At 43.6% G+C, this 16,210-nt stretch overlaps 1 long non-coding RNA gene across 1 annotated transcript in view; it reads left to right on the forward strand.

The window, feature by feature from the left end:
• The window catches only part of LOC147359515 (uncharacterized), a 114,989-nt gene that overhangs the window by 42,821 nt on the left and 55,958 nt on the right, over positions 1 to 16,210 (forward strand). The window lies entirely within an intron of this gene.

Raw genomic sequence — 16,210 nt, forward strand, 5'->3', positions numbered from 1 at the left:
TCTTATGGCAAATGTCACACTGTTGACTTTCCATCATGTAATGTCAAAAAGAATGATCATTAAGCAACCTTTTGAAAAACAAACATCTTTACTTGGTTTTGAAAGGTTTGCAATGAAGGAATTTCGGAAAATGACTTCCCCGTAGTTCAATGGACTGAACCCATCAAAGTGTGTTATTCTGACCTGTTACAAACTGGCTGCATTGCTTTTAGGTCAAAATGCTATAAAATGAAGGTATTTTTAAAAGCAGGGAAAATGTCTTATACGTGACTGCAGATTGTGACAGAGACTACGTAAGGGCAGATGCTTAAAATGAGGCAAGATGATTTCCTAGGAGTATGTCCTGTGGACTAGGCAAAAAGAAACAAATCCAAATCTTTGAGTGTCAGAAAGTGCCCACTGCTTACGTATGTTCTTTCATGAACACTTCACGTGTATTGTGTAATAGAGAACTGTTGCGCATTAGACACTCAGTCGTGTCCAATTCTCTGTGATCCCATGGACTGTAGCCCATCAGGCTCCTCTGTCCATGGGATTTCCCAAGCAAGAATACTCGAGTGGGTTGCCGTTTCCTTCTCCAGGGGATCTTCCTGACCCAAGGATCAAACCTGTGTCCCCTGCATTACAGGTGGATTCTCTACCACTGAGCCACCTGGGAAGCCCAATAGAGTTCCACTAGACTAAACCTATCAAAGAACTTTTCCTAGGTCTTCTCTTCTCCAGTTAACTTAGTCATCTCATCTTTATGTCCATCTTACATTTCCTTTTGATGATAGAAGGCAAAGAATTCAGACCTGGCCCCTGAGAGGGCTCTGTGAATCTAAAAAGCAAGGATAATATTTTTTCCCCTAACTTTTTTCTTTTATTGGAGTATAGTTGCTTTACACTGCTGTGTTAGTTTCTGCTGTACAGCAAAGTGAATCAGCCATATGTATACATATATCCCTTTTTTTTTGGATTTCTTTCCCATTTAGGTCATCACAGAGAACTGAATAGAGTTCCCTGTGCTATACAGTAGGTTCTCATTAGTTATCTATTTTATGCATAGTGTCAAAAGTGTATATATGTCAATCCCAATCTCCCAGTTCATCCCAACCCCCACCCCCACCCCTCAGCATCCCCCTTGATGTCCATACGTTTGTTCTGTATGTCTGGGTCTCTGTTTCAAGCAAGGATAATGTTGATGAGGAATTCCATTCAGTGCATATTTGAGGTAGGAGTAACCTGGTTGAGGAGAACATGAAAGAGTGTTGTCTGGAAAAGAAAGATAAATATCATACACTAACATGTATGTATGGAATCTAGAAAGATGATACTGATGAATTTATTTGAAGGGAGCAATGAAGAAACAAACATAGAGATCAGACTTATGGACACGGGGAGAGGGGAGGAATGGTGACATGTATGGAGACAGTAACATGGAAACTTACATACCATATGTGAAATAGATAGCTAATGAGAATTTGCTGTATGTCTCAGGGAACTCAAACAGGGCCTCTGTATTAACCTAGAGGGGTGAGATGGGGAAGGAGATGTGGGGGGAGTTCAAGAGGGAAGGGACATATGTACACCTGTGGCTGATTTATGCTGATGTTTGATAGGAAACAATAAAATTCTGTAAACTGATTATCCTTCAATTAAAAAACAAATAAATTTAAATTTTAAAAAGGCAAAAAAAAAAAAAAAAGTATCATCTGGGAAGCATGGACAGCAGGGGCTGGAGGCGGAGGACCCTGGAGACATGTACAGGAGAGGCCTCAGGGTCAAAGTAAGTGTCCTGGCAGCCACTTAAGGATTATTGTCTTATTCAAACAGTGGGGGTCCCTGGAAGATTTAAATCTTGGGGGGCTAACAGAGTCAGATTTGTGCTCATGAGATCACCTTGCTGCTTCAGCGTGGAGAATGGATTAAAGGAAAAGACCTGGGAGCTCTGGCTAATCAATCATGAGGATTTGGGAAGTCCTAGCAGAAGGTGGTGGGAGACAGAAAAGTGACAAGGTCGTAGTGCTGTTTAGGAATTCGTATCCAGATCGGTGACAGACACTAAGCTGGTGGCAGGAGGGGACGTGTCATGAAGATTCCCGGGTTTGGGAATGGTTATGCTGTTGCCTGGAGCCTAGAACCTTGGAAAACAAATATTAAAAAAAAAAAACACGTTTTTTTTTGATTGGGAGCTTGCATTCCATTTTGGATCCCTCTCCAAAAATAACTCCCTTTCACAGACGTGGGGGCCCTCGGCTTCCTCTGAGGCCTTGTAGGAACTTCTCTACTTGCTGTGATGAAAGTTACAAGGAATGCATTTATTAATAATCCATACACCTGAAAGCAAGATATTCTGTTTGGTGTGGCCAAATTTCACTAGTAGCAAGAGGAGCGTCCTTTCCTGGGGCTGAAAGTGAAGGCGCTCAGTCTTGTCCGACTCTTTGTGACCCCATGCCCTGTAGCCTACCAGGCTCCTTCATCCATGGGGTTTTCCAGGCAAGGGTACTGGAGTGGAGTGTCCTTTCCTGGGACTGAAGGATTTACATATTGTGTACAGTAGTTTTCAGTGAAAGCTACCGCAGTTTCAAAGTTTATAACAATGTGAAGAAGGAACTGGAAGAACGGGTTCCTCTGTCTTTTCTGGAAGACGTCTTCTCTTTTCTCTTCTTCCCAGCTTTTTCTCTCTGCCTTCACTTTGGCACTATCTTTTTCTGTCCTTTGCTCTTTTCAAGAATCCTACTGTTCTCAGCATTCTTTTCTTTCAAATCATCTTCTCCTGTCTGCTTTTAACCAAAACTATGACCTGTTCATTCAGCCTAGTGGCTCCTCGCTGAGAAATGAGTGTGACTAATTGGCTAATATGGTAGCTCCTGTTGTGCAGTGGCTTTCTTTAAAGGATTCTCAGTGGGGTCTTCTCAGCCACTTGTCTTTTCTATTTCATGTTTTTTTTTTTCTTTTTCTTAATAGAAAATGCCAAGTGAGTCTTTTTCTGGTAGAATTATTAGTTACACAAGAAAATGCAGAAAAACTTCTCCTTGAGAAACATTTTGGATGTCCTAGGAGGAGAAGGGGGTGACAGGATGAGATGGTTGGATGGCATCATTGACTCAATGAACTTGAGTTTGAGCAAACTCCGGGAGATGGTGAAGGACAGGGAAGCCTAGTGTGCTGCAGTCTATCGGGTTGCAAAGAGTCGGACACAGCTAAGCAACTGAACAACAACATTGAGAACCTACTATATAGCACAGGGAACTCTATCCAGTTCTCTGTGGTGACCTAAATGGCACAGAAGTCCAAAAAAGAGGGGATATATGTATACATATAGCTGATTCACTTTGCTGTCCAGTAGGAACTAACACAGCAGTGTAAAGCAACTGTGCTCCAATATAAATGAAGAAATTAAAAAAAAAAGTATAGATTGGACCACAATCAAAATTAAGTCGATCAATCAAATAGTTCTGCCTTATGGGGAAATATTTCTCCACAGTATTAAATCTCTTGTGATTACTATTTATGTTGCTTAACATAATATCAAATATATATGTATTTTTAATGTATAACAATGAGTAACTGTATTTTATAGTGGAAAACATTGCATTATATTCATCACATGTATTTGTTACATACTTTATGTGACACAAAAATATATATATATATACACAGTTTTTAACATAGAATTATTTATCAAAACTCTTTTCCGATGGTTTCAGAATGTGAGAGAAGGAACCCCCCTCTCCCCCAAATATTTACTGAGTGCTGGCCGTGTATACAGAAGTTTGTCTATGGTGACTCTTAGAACTGAAATTATGGATTAAGCCAATTGCTTACCCAATACATAAGTCGTGACCCCAGATCTGTGTTTCCTGGGCCTTTGCAACTGCACAATGGACACTCGTCTCCTATGAAGGAGTGGTTAGACCATCTGGTTCAAGTTGTCAGTGTAACTGTGCGTTGTTATTATTCATTCGCTCACTACTTGTGCTGTGAAGCTACAACTTTTCAGCCATTTTGCTGGATTTTATACACATAGATGTAAGCATCTTACCTAGATACTGTGGTTCCTCCCACTTTGTTTCTCCTTGTGCTGGTGGGTCAGATGTGTCAGCATGTTGTTACTTGTGTATATGTGTGTATACATACCTGTGCGGAGATGTGCACAGTGCTCAGGGCATGGCCTCTTCGTAAATCCGTGTTTACTCATTTGGGCCTTAGAGAGACTTAGGAGATGCATGTGTATTATACAACATAAATATGATACACAAATATAAATAAACATATGATAAGATTTATTTAAGTGGGCTTCCCAGGTGATGCTAGTGGTAAAGAATGCTTGCCAGTGCAGGAGATGCAAGAGATGTGGGTTCGATCTGGGTCGGGAAGATCCCCTGAAGGAGGAAATGGCAACCCATTCAAGTATGCTTGCCTGGAAAATCCCATGGGCAGAGGAGCCTGGCGGGCTATAGTCCATGGGGTTGGAGTAGCAAAGGAGTTGGACACTACTGAGCACACACACACACACTCACATAGACTGTGAATACATATACTTATTTGTCTCTATCCCAGAGCCTCAAGTGGACCAGAGGGCATGATGCCCGGTGCACTGGGTGCACTCTTCTCCAGCCAACATAGTGGCTCCTCGGACAGTTCGGCAAGCAGGAGGTTAATGCAGGGGGAGGAACAGATGAAGAAAATGCGGTCCGCTCATTGCCGGAAGCAGTTGCACGGCAACCGCATCCAGGGAAACAGTTCTCAAGCAGCAGCCAGTGGAGCGGGACTGAGTTAACCAGCAGCCCCTGCTCCTTCCCCACTCCAGTTCTGGCTCTTTCTGCCTCCCCTCCTGACTCTCTCCTTATCTGTCTGTCTTGGTCTGAGATGTACCACTCACAGTGGTTGGTGGGAGAAATAAAGGACCCTTCACTGTTCAGTCCTTCCCTAGATCTTTGCCCATCACCTGACCCTGAGCTTATGTATCTGAAGGTCAAGTCAGGATGCTCTCTTCCTCTCCAGGTGTTACCTGACAGGTGAGCACAGGGCCCACCCAAATGTGACATCATGATCCCTGGAAACTGTGTTGAATCAACACAGACTCCAACATAACCACTGAAGTGATTTGATTTATGAGCAAGACTGATAAAGATGCCATGTATTGTACCAGAAAGGGACTGGCCTGCCTTTCATTTTAACTTTATCCCATATTGCAAATTCTATATTAGCTACTCTTTGAAAAAGATGTGGAAATGAGAACTCTGATTAGGATTTTAATTTTTACAGCAGAGGTGTGTTGGCCTACAGCCTAGTAGCCTCCTTTTCTTTTTTTTTTTTTGCCTCTCAAAGCTGGACCGGCAGGGGATTTCCCAGTATTAATTAATTAACTCCAGGCTCTTCTGGCAAAATGCCTTGAAAGGGATGGCATGTCCTGAGTGACCCTCATGTGTACTTTCTGCCAGGGATCATTAAAATCGCAGAATTGTCTCACCTGGTTCCTTAGGACATTAAATGAAGATAACAAGAATAATAAACTTGCATATTAACATAAAGGAAATATTAATCTAGTAGACACATAAAGAAAATGATGTCAAATTCCTTCTGGATCTTCAGACAAATGCTTACTTTAAGATCGGTTTAAACATTCATTGTCCATAATTCAACAAGAGTCTGGAGTTGAGCAGGGCTCTGATGCACACGTATCTGAATACAGGCAGACCCGTAGGACAAAGCGACACCTCACAGCCCCACCAAAACACTCGCTAGTAAAACAGCCTGCTGTTAGCTGGGTGGGTGGCTGTTCACCCTCCAGACGTGGGGAAGCAAGGGCCAAGTGCCAGACCCCACTGAGCATCTGGGGGCAGCCCATCAAAACGGGAGAGTTCAGAATGCCACAGACCAAGAGCATCCCTAAGGAAGGCCTGTCCCAGCACGAATGCCTATATTTAGATCTGGTCAGGCTGTGGGGTACCTCTGGCAGGCCTGCACCATCCCCAGTGGGAGCTGTTAACCCCTTTAGCTCTGAAAGGCCAGGTCAGTCATTATTTACCATTCCACACAAACACAAACACGTGTACATGCTACACAGAAACGCAGAGCATCTCTACACAGATCCTCCCAGTGTTTCAGTCACTGGGATGTGCTCCGTGAGAGAAAGGCTTCCCAGGTGACTCCATGGTAGAGAATCTCCACCTGCCAATGCAGGAGACCTGGGTTCAACCCCTGGGTTGGGAAGACCCTCTGGAGAAGGGAATGGCTAGAATTCTTGCTTGGAGAATTCCATGGACAGAGGAGCCTGGTGGGCTACAGTCCATGGGATTGCAAAGAGTCAGACATGACTGAGACAACTTAGCATACATGCACTTAAGAGGAAGAAAGCTAAATTCATACCAAAAGGGAGAAAATGAACTGAAGTAAATTAGTAAATAGGGTACGAAGGGCAACACTGAAGAGGCAGTGGAGGGAAGAAGGTTCTGTTTTACTACACAGTCTTGTAATGCACGGGATGGTGTGATGTGGCTTCACCCAGCAGGACCCAGACTCCTGTTCATCAGCAGCCAGGCTGGCACCCCTGTGCCCACTGTCTGTCCCCTGGCTGGAGTCTTGTTTTCAGAAATGCTTGAAGTCACGTGCATGCCCAGGACCACATCATATCCAGTGGGCTGGAGGCCTTGGTGCCAGCGAGCAGAAGCTGTAGGCCTGGCTTCCCCAGAGCTGGGAGACAGGGAGCTCGTGTTGCCAGTTACAGTCCTCAGGGATTTTGTAAGTTCTGTAGGGGTCAGTACTGTGTCCCACAGCATCGACATCAGCTGCCGCACAGTTCATGTCCCAAAGTCATCAAGAAGTGTTGGTTGTTAATATAACCGACGTTGTCGGTAGATGGAGGGGGAGCAAACCTATACTGAGCACCTGCTCTGTCCACACCTCACAGTCAGGCGATGAGGGGGCCTGTCCTGTTAATGCCATTTTACACAGACCAGCTTAAGCCACTGGTCAAGCTCACCCTGTTCAGTGGTTCTTGATCTGTTCCTATTATTCTGGGCTGCCCATTATCGGACAGCTTGGAAGACAGGAGAATTGTTGAGGCCTGATTAGTGCAGGGTTTGTGTCCGAACTTTCCATATATGACTCAAATTTAATCAAAACCCCCAAAGTCACGTGAAGCCTAAGAGACAGTTTTCATCCTTGGGGCAGGTGTCTCACCTTGCTGAGACTCTAAGACACACTTGAGCTTTATTTTTTGCGTTAAGATTATCCTCACGTCCCTGAAAGAAAATGCTATTATTCCCATTTTCCAAATGAGATATGGGTATGCACCTATCACTATAGCTAAGGAGCCGATCGCCAAAGCAAGATCTCTGATTGTGGATGAATGATCACGGTTGACCACCCACCCCCTCACCGCCACCCCCCACCCCAGAGTTTTCCTACAGAGGCATTTTAGGGGCTGAATTGCAACTGAAACCGAGTGCCTTTGTGTTTGCTCTGTGTGCGGGAGGCACCACATTGAAGCAAGTGTTGGCGCAACTTCATAAAGAGAAACCTGGATGCTGATGTGGCTTCTCTTTGATTGCATTCTGGAACTTCCTGCTCTCAGCTGGGTGCAGTCCAGCCACTGGGTGGCCCTGGCAGGGGAGCCCAGCTCATGCAACAATTACTGGTCAATTGTGAATGATTGTAATGGCACTGTGTCTAAAACAATACGGAGGAAAATGCTGCCTGGGAGACGCGAAGCGGTGGTCCTCCACCAAGTCGCTGGGCAGATCAGAGTCACCGGAGATTATGGAAATATGAGTCACCTATTCCTGAATGCAAGAAGATTTAACTTAAAAAAAAAAAAACTCGTCATGGTGATATTTCCTCTCCTAAGGCAGGCAGAATAAGGTCCAGTGGGTTCTACACGCATATGCTTTCTTGGTGAGTGGAGATGGCCACACAGAATTCAGGGAGGAGCAGGGTTGGTCAGTTTCACCATATGAGCCAAGCCAAGAACTAGGAAGAACCAGCAGAGAGTGTCACTGCATCCTACTGGTCTGGAAGAATTCAGACTCCTGACTGCATGCGGGAACATTCTCAGGACAGGATGCTCAAGAGCACATGCTGGTCGACTTGAACGTGGGGAGGGGCAGGGGGTGCTCTGATGTTTGTGGGTCCCCGGACGGGGTGCTGCTCTCGCCCTGTGTCCTCCGTTGGCCGTGAGTGATGTGGCTCCTGGAGGATGCAGGCCGCTGTGGGTCAGGCGGCTGCACTGCCAGGCCCTGGGGAGCACACGGGCCGCCGCACTGGCTTCCCCAGGAGCACTGCCGGCCTTGGCCTGGGCCGCAGGGCCATACCCAGGCTGCCGATGGACGGCCACCAGCCCTGTGTCAGCTCCCAGCTCCTGGGGGACACGGAGACATGTTCATCCTTGGCAGTCATCATCTCAGGCGTTAAATCACTTTCCTTAAATTTCCCGAGTTCTGACACATGTAATGGGCTTGGTGGGAGGTTTGCAATCATTCTTTTTCAGTATTTATGAAATCCTGTGGCTCCCTATGGCTTCTGGGCCTTTACGCTGCCTTTCAGATACCCCTCCCATAAATTTTCCATGATTATCTCTTTCCAGCTTAAAAATCTCCATCTTTATGCGTTGTTATTGGGACAAAGGCCATGCCATCGATTTGGCGTGATGTTTTGAATTTGCAATATGTCTATAGCCTCACCTGACTAAATATACGGCTCACTAATGTCCATGTTAATGCAAAGTGAATTTCATAGCTATGCATCTTTCATGACTGCAAATGAGAATCCCATGGTTCTACCCAATCCTATAAACCACACACTAAACCAAAGGTCACACCAATGAGTGTTTTCTACACGGTGGCACCTGGCATTGCCAGAATAGTCTGGCTTGTAGCGTTCTGTGCCTGTGTCTGCAGTAAATTCTCATTTCTATAAACCCCTTGATCCACCCCCCTACTGCTGTATATTGAATCTGGTTGCCACCACTGTGGAAATGGGAATAGTAGAAAGGTTGAGATTTGCTCATCAAATTTTAGTTTTTTTTTTTTTTTTTAATTTATGCTGTACCGTTAGAAGCGTAAACTGTTGGAAATATGTCTGCTGCATTTTGAGAAGCATAGGGGCTTCTGAAATTTTGTTTGTGGTTTGTGTTTATGTGTGCATGACCCTAGATAACTAAGTATGAGAGTGTGAAGTCTGGTTAGGATTTAACCTAAGGCTTTTATGACAGAATGATCAGGCGTTCTGTATACTATTTCAGAAGGTTAGTGCTGCTGTCCTGATGTATTGAAAAGGAATACTGGAGAGAAGTTTACGGCTTGCTGAGAATTCCAACAAATAAATATTACATTGGCTAGCTGTGACTTGTGCATATTTCATTTATTTGGGAAGTGGAGTGGCCCATGTGGAGTTTTGCTTTGGAGACCCTCAGTTATTCCTCAGTGAGGAGGGGACAGAACAGAAAAGGGAGCCATGAGTGCAAAATCCTGTCTGGAACTAGTCTGGGAGAAGATTGCTGGCTCATGGTGTCTGGGAATAGGGAAACTACAAAACCAGAGAGTTTTGTATTTGAATTGGAAGTTAAAGGTACTGAAGACAAGAAAAAGTTCCCTAAGATCCAAACACAAGGGCATTATTCTCTGTGCTCTTTTCACTGTCTCCTTTTTGAAAATCACACTGGTATTAATCTACTGGGCTTCCTAGGTGGTGCCATGGTAAAGAATCCGCCTGCCAATGCAGGAGATGCAAGAGACATGGATTTGATCCCTGGGTCAGGAAGATCCCCTGGAGAAGGAAATGGCAATCTGCTTTAGTATTCTTACCTGGGAAATTCCATGGACAGAGGAGCCTAGTGGGCTACAGTCCATGGGGTCACAAAGAGTCAGACATGACTGAAGTCACTGAGCACGTCTGTATGTTATCATAATTGTTATCACAACACACTGATAAATTAATGTGTGTGTGTCTCAGTCATGTCTGACTCTTTGTGACTCTGTGGATTGTAGCCTGCAAAGACATCATGATGTAATTAAGCATTCAGGATGCTTACCTATAGTACTTATGGAGACTACCTTATTTTTAGAGATGGTAAGATGAGAACTTAGGCACTCAAGTGAGGTTCAGTGCACACAAACTCCTCTCTGTTCTGTCTTAAATGTACGGAGCCAGCCCTTAGAGACATGCTAGGCTGGGGTGCAACCTTCTCCCCATCCTGTTTCTATCCATGGTCCTGTCATCTCCTGGTTACTCAGGATTGGAACTTCTTCAGATTGTTCACTAAGTATTACCATGATTTCTTTTTACTCATTTTTATCATATTTTCCTTTCCTCTTTCTTTTTACATTATTTCCCTCCTCACCTTGGATCTCTGCTGTTGTGATGGTTTCCTACTTATTTCTCAGCCTCTCTCACAGTTTCCTTGTCTCACAATTTGTTCTGTGCTTTTCAGGCTGGTTAATTGCCATCAAGTAACATCAGTCATTCTAATAATCTACAATTTCTGTTGTCTCCCTGTTGCTTAAGAATTAGGTCCTATGTCCTGGAATTCAAAACTTAAAAAAAATTTATGCCTGCCTAACTTTCCAAACTTATTTCCTGCCTTAACTTTGCAAACTTATTTTGGGTGCTTTCACAAAAGAGGTCTAGATTTCTCTTTTGAATCCTACATCTTTGGGTGTTGTCTAGTTTTGTCACAATCAGTTTTACCACTTAGAACAGGGTGTGTTGTCTCAACAGTTAGTGCTGTAGAAAAAGAGGTAATATAGCTTGTTTTACACAATAAAATTGATACGTGGTGAAGTGTGATGTAAGGCCCAGATCAAATAGGGCGTCTGTGGTAAAGGTAAGGGTGGGAGCTGAGACTCCTACTGGCCTCTCCTGGCTTCATATGAATATTTTTAAAAAGTGTTATTCTGGACACGTTGCTTTGGTGTCTAGATCCAGCTCTTCCCCTTATCTGTAGAGTTACTGCCTCATTACCGTCTTCTAGAAAGTGATTCTTGGCCAGAGGTCCTTTCCAGAAGCTGCCTTTCAGGAAGATCATGAATATCCCTGCTCCAGAGCCCTGCCTGGTGCCTAGTCAATGCTCGAGAGTGAAAGTGTTAGTCGCTCAGTCGCATCCGACTCTTTGTGACCCTGTATTCTGTAGCCTACCAGGCTCCTCTGTCCACGGGATTTCGCAGGCAAGAAAACTGGAGTGGATTGCCATGCCCTCTTCCAAGGGATCTTCCCAACCCAGGAATTGAACCCGGGTCCTCTGCATCGCAGGCAGATTCTTTACCGTACGAGCCACTAGGGCAGCCTCAATAAGTAGCTGTCAATTGATGGATTAGCAATAGCTGCTGACTCCTTTGGTGGCACGGATGAGGCTGGATTTTCAAGATGTTCAGGAACACAGCCTAATCACTGGCTGCAGTAAGCAGCACTACTGCTAAGTGACTCTTGAGTATGAGTATTTTCTTTGCCTGAGGATATGACTTAATTTGCTTATCAGCTGTTTTTTCACTAAAGTAAATTAGATTACAAAGGTGATTTTTGTATTCTTTGATAGTAAAATAATTAGTGCTCTATTTGGTTTACTCTGCTAGAAAGAAATGCCTTCAGGTGAAGGAGCAAGGCATGTTTTATAATGCACTGAACTCTGATCAGCAGAAGCAGTAATTAATCCTCAGAGTGGAGACAGAGGGCTGAATGACGTTTTACGGAACCATGTCCAGAAGGGATGGCATCTAGCTTTATGTTAAATTATTCCTGTTTTATATATTGGTATGGTTTAGATACCCAATTACAAAAAAAATGGTAAGTATGTGAAAAAATTTAATTATCAAAGAAACAAAAAATTAACTTATTCTTTTTAAATTTATTTATTTGAAGGATAGTTGCTTTACAGAATTTTGTTGGTTTCTGCCATATAGCAACATGAATCAGGCATAGGTATACATATGTCCCTTCATTTAACTTATTCTTATTTGAAGCTGCTATTTGATTAAAGTTGTTTTTTTGAAAAGAACTGATCAGATTTCATTGTTTCAGTTTTTATAATTCTATATTTGTTTATCGGGGCTTCCCAGGTGGCACTGGTGGTAAAGAACCTGCCTGCTAATGCACGAGACTCGAGAGACACAGGTTCAATCGCTGGGTCGGGAAGGTCCCCACCTGCAATCCGTGAGACCTGGTGGAAAGATTCATTAAGACTGTTTATTACAAGTTACATGAATTCCATCTGAACAAACTCAAGTAGATAGAAAGGGGAGAAGGAGCCTTGGGGACTGTCTGACGACCTCACAGTAGAGCCGCTGAGTGGACAGGGTTCCAGGAAGAATTGGACCTAAGCACTCACTCCCTCCCATATGGCGGGGACTTTCTTTCCCCCCTCCTGCACTGGACTGACTTTGGGCATCTTTCTTATAGAAGATCTTTTCCCAGAAATTTCAGATTAAAGTCTTAATAGGCCCAATTTTGTTTGTGGCCCGTTTTTAATCCCATCGTTGGTGCCAAGAAAGCAGTGTCACGTTGTGCTAAGTGGTAGCTCCTGCGATAACCATATGGGTGGAAGGGAAGACAGGATGTGATGGCAAAGCTGTGTGTCTAGTTTAGTAACTTTTAAAAATGTGGCTCTAACTTCGTTGCTTGGGAGTTGATGGAGATGTTCTGCATAGTGGATGAAGGTCTAGAAACAAAGACCCTCTCTGTTCTGTGAAATGGTAATTCTAATGATGCGCTCAGTATCATGACACCATTGTGAAGGCCCACTTTCACTGCATAAGGAATTTTTCCCAGAGAGGAAATCTCAGAAGCTAAATTTTAGCCTCACCTTTGAATCTAAACATGGAAACCCAGGAATGAATAAGGGGTACTCTTAGCACCTCTCTGAGACTCTGGATCCCTGAGACATAGCTTTAAAATTTTTTTTTTTTGTTATTGGAATACAGTTGCTTTACAGTGTTGTGTTAGTTTCTTGTTGTGATTTAGTTGCTAAGTCATGTCTGACTCCTTGTGACCACATGAACTGCAGCCTGCCGGGCTTCCCTGTCCTTCACTATCTCCTGGAGTTTGCTCAAACTCATGTTCATTGAGTCAGTGGTGCCATCCAGCCATCTCATCCTCTGGCACCCCCTTCTCTTCCTGCCTGCAATCTTTCCCAACATAATGGTCTTTTCCAATGAGTTGACTCTTTGCATCAGGTAGCCAAAGTATTAGAGCTTTAGCTTCAGCATTGATCCTTCCAGTGAATATTCAGGGTTGATTGCCTTTAGACATAAGCAAGGAAAAATGATTAGCTTTTTTGTAGATGGGCAATAGTGACTTAGTAACTGTAACAGAAGGAAAAGATGATGCTAAAACTAGTAACAGCAAATATAAAGTGTCTACAATAACACCTAACCAAAATAACCATAGTCTTTATGGAGATATCTATAAAAAATTAATGAAGCCCATAAAATAAAACTTAAATGAATGTAGAGCTATATTCCATTCATGGGAAGTCTGTATGTTATAAAACTGTCCATTCTACTCAAATTATAACAAGTTTTACACAAACTATAAAGCTTGTGAAAGTCAAGCATAGGTGAGAGTCTGGGCACAGGTCTGCCATGTGCTGCTGAGGGGAGGCTAAGCCAGCAGGGGCACCTGGACAGCATTTTGGCAGAAATTGCTTGAATGTAAAGTATATATATATCCCATTACTGTGAATTCCACTACACGGTATTTATACTTAGGAAATATTTGCATGTGCAGTTATACTTCAAACAACAACCACATAAGCTCATAGAAAAAGAGAGCAGATTTGTGGTTCTCACAGGCAGTGAGTGGAGGGGAAATTGGATGAAGGTGGTTGAAATGTACAATCTTCCACTTACAAGATGGATAGGGATGTAATGAACAAGTGTGTGATGACACCACAGTGCATCTTATCTATATATGAAAATTGTTCAGATAGTAAATCCCAAGAGTGCTCATCACAAGGAAATTATTTTTTTTCCTTTTCTTTTGTATCTTTATAATGTGATAGAAGTTCACTAAACTTATTGTGATCATTATTTCACAGTATATATAGGTCAAATCTTTATGCTGCACACCTTAAACCTACACAGTGCTGGATGTCAGTTATATCTCAATAGAACTGGGAGAAGGAAAATAAAGGAAAAGGGGTTTAGTTTTAAAAAATTTGCACAGGAACCAAGGAAGCCATAGTCAATGATGTCCAGACAAGCTTGAATGCCCATCATGAAAGTGTTAGTTGCTTAGTTGTGTAGCCTGCCAGGCTCCTCTGTCCATGGTGTTTCCCAGGCTAGAATACTGGGGTGAGTTGCTGTTCCCTTCTCCAGGGGATCTTCTTGACCCAGGGATCAAACCTGGGTCTCCTGCATTGCAGGCAGACTCTTTACCATTTGAGCCACCAGGAAAGCCCATCAAGAAGGCAATGACTAAAAAATAAATGGTAGTATGTTCACATGATGAGAGTCTAATTGGCAGTTTAAAGTTTGCCTGTGTGACCTAAAATGTATACCCTGCTTGAGACATTTAAGTTGCGGACTATGTGCAGTCTGATTCCTTTCACTTAGTTCAGGATGGGGAACACGTGTATACCCGTGGCGGATTCATGTTGATGTATGGCAAAACCAATACAATATTGTAAAGTAATTAGCCTCCAGTTAAAATAAATAAATTTATATTAAAAAAACAAACATCAAGATTCTTCTTTTGGACTCTGTGGGAGAGGGAGAGGGTGGGATGATTTGGGAGAATGGCATTGAAACATGTATAATATCATATATGAAATGAGTCGCCAGTCCAGGTTCGATGCATGATACTGGATGCTTGGGGCTGGTGCACCGGGACAACCCAGAGGGATGGTACAGGGAGGGAGGAGGGAGGAGGGTTCAGGATGGGGAACACGTGTATACCTGTGGTCGATTCATGTTGATATATGGCAAAACCAATACAATATTGTAAAGTTAAAAAAAAAACCATCCAGATTCTTCTTTTTTTAAATTTGTTTATTTTTTAATTGAAGGATAATTGCTTTACAGAATTGTGTTGTTTTCTGCCAAGTATCAACATGAATCCTTCTTATTGGGCCTGTCTCTGGGTGTGTGAATAAGTAGAGCAGGCAGTGGAGGGATACACCTCAACCTCCTCGCAGACTCAGAGTGATGCCAGATGTTGGTATTATCTGTGATGTTTTTTAAGAGGAGGGTTTCTTCTTCTTTATCCTTATTTGGGGCTTTCCAAACACCCTCTTCCAACAATGCAAGAGATGACTCTACACACGGACGCATACCGAAATCAGATTGGTTATATTCTTTGCAGCTGAAGATGGAGAAGCTCTATACAGTCAGCAAAAACAAGAATAGGAGCTGACTGTGGCTCAGATCATGAACTTCTTATTGCCAAATTCAGACTTAAATTGAAGAAAGTAGGGAAAACCACTAGACCATTCAGGTATGAGAGAAGCCTGCATGCCATAATGAAGACCCAGCATGGCCAAAAAACACTCTACCCCAGGGCCTGTCATGGGGTGCAGTTTTCAGTACAGTGTCCAGGGTGGCCTCCTGGGAGGGGGCACATGTGTGTGAAGCTGTGCAAGTGGAGAAGGGGCTAGTGATGTAACTCATTTTCTGAGGTTGGCTTGAGGAGGGAGTGTCATGGGTGTTTAAAATGCATTGTCTTCATAATGGAGCCTCTTAAGTTCTGAAAACCACATCAGAGCAGAGTGTCGCCACTGAAGTATGGTAAAGCCTCACTAATTCCCTTATCGAATAGAACCCATTTTATTTTCCTACAAGGGTGAAGTAGAATATGATTCAATCCAACACTGCTCTGACCCTTTTAGTCTGTTTTCTGTGTAGACAAGCAATGAAGAGTCAGTTGGCCATCTATGAAGGGGGAACGCTGATGAGTCTGCATGGTAGAGACCCTGCCAACATCTCAGTGTCATGAAGGGTGCTCTGAGGCTTCCCCTCAGCACCTCCATGTTATCACCAGTGTGGGGGAGATGGGGTGCACCCCTCCCCCTGCCTTCCTCTCCAGCTTCAAGCTGCTCAGAAAAGGTGGTCTCCATCTCTCAATGAGACCCACTTGCTTTGACATCAGGGATGGTTGGTTTTTTCAGGGATCAGCTTCTCTCTGTGGGGTGAATATAATGGCTCAGGGTGGGGAGTCCAGGCAGAGGAAAGACACTCCCACAGATGGTGGGAGGGAAGGTGCAGACAGGGGTCCATGGCGGGCGAGTGCTTTGCCT

Source organism: Bos grunniens, chromosome 14 (genome assembly GCF_055505025.1).
Source record: "Bos grunniens cultivar Pamir isolate PY7600 chromosome 14, Bosgru_T2T1.0, whole genome shotgun sequence".
NCBI lineage: Eukaryota > Metazoa > Chordata > Mammalia > Artiodactyla > Bovidae > Bos > Bos grunniens.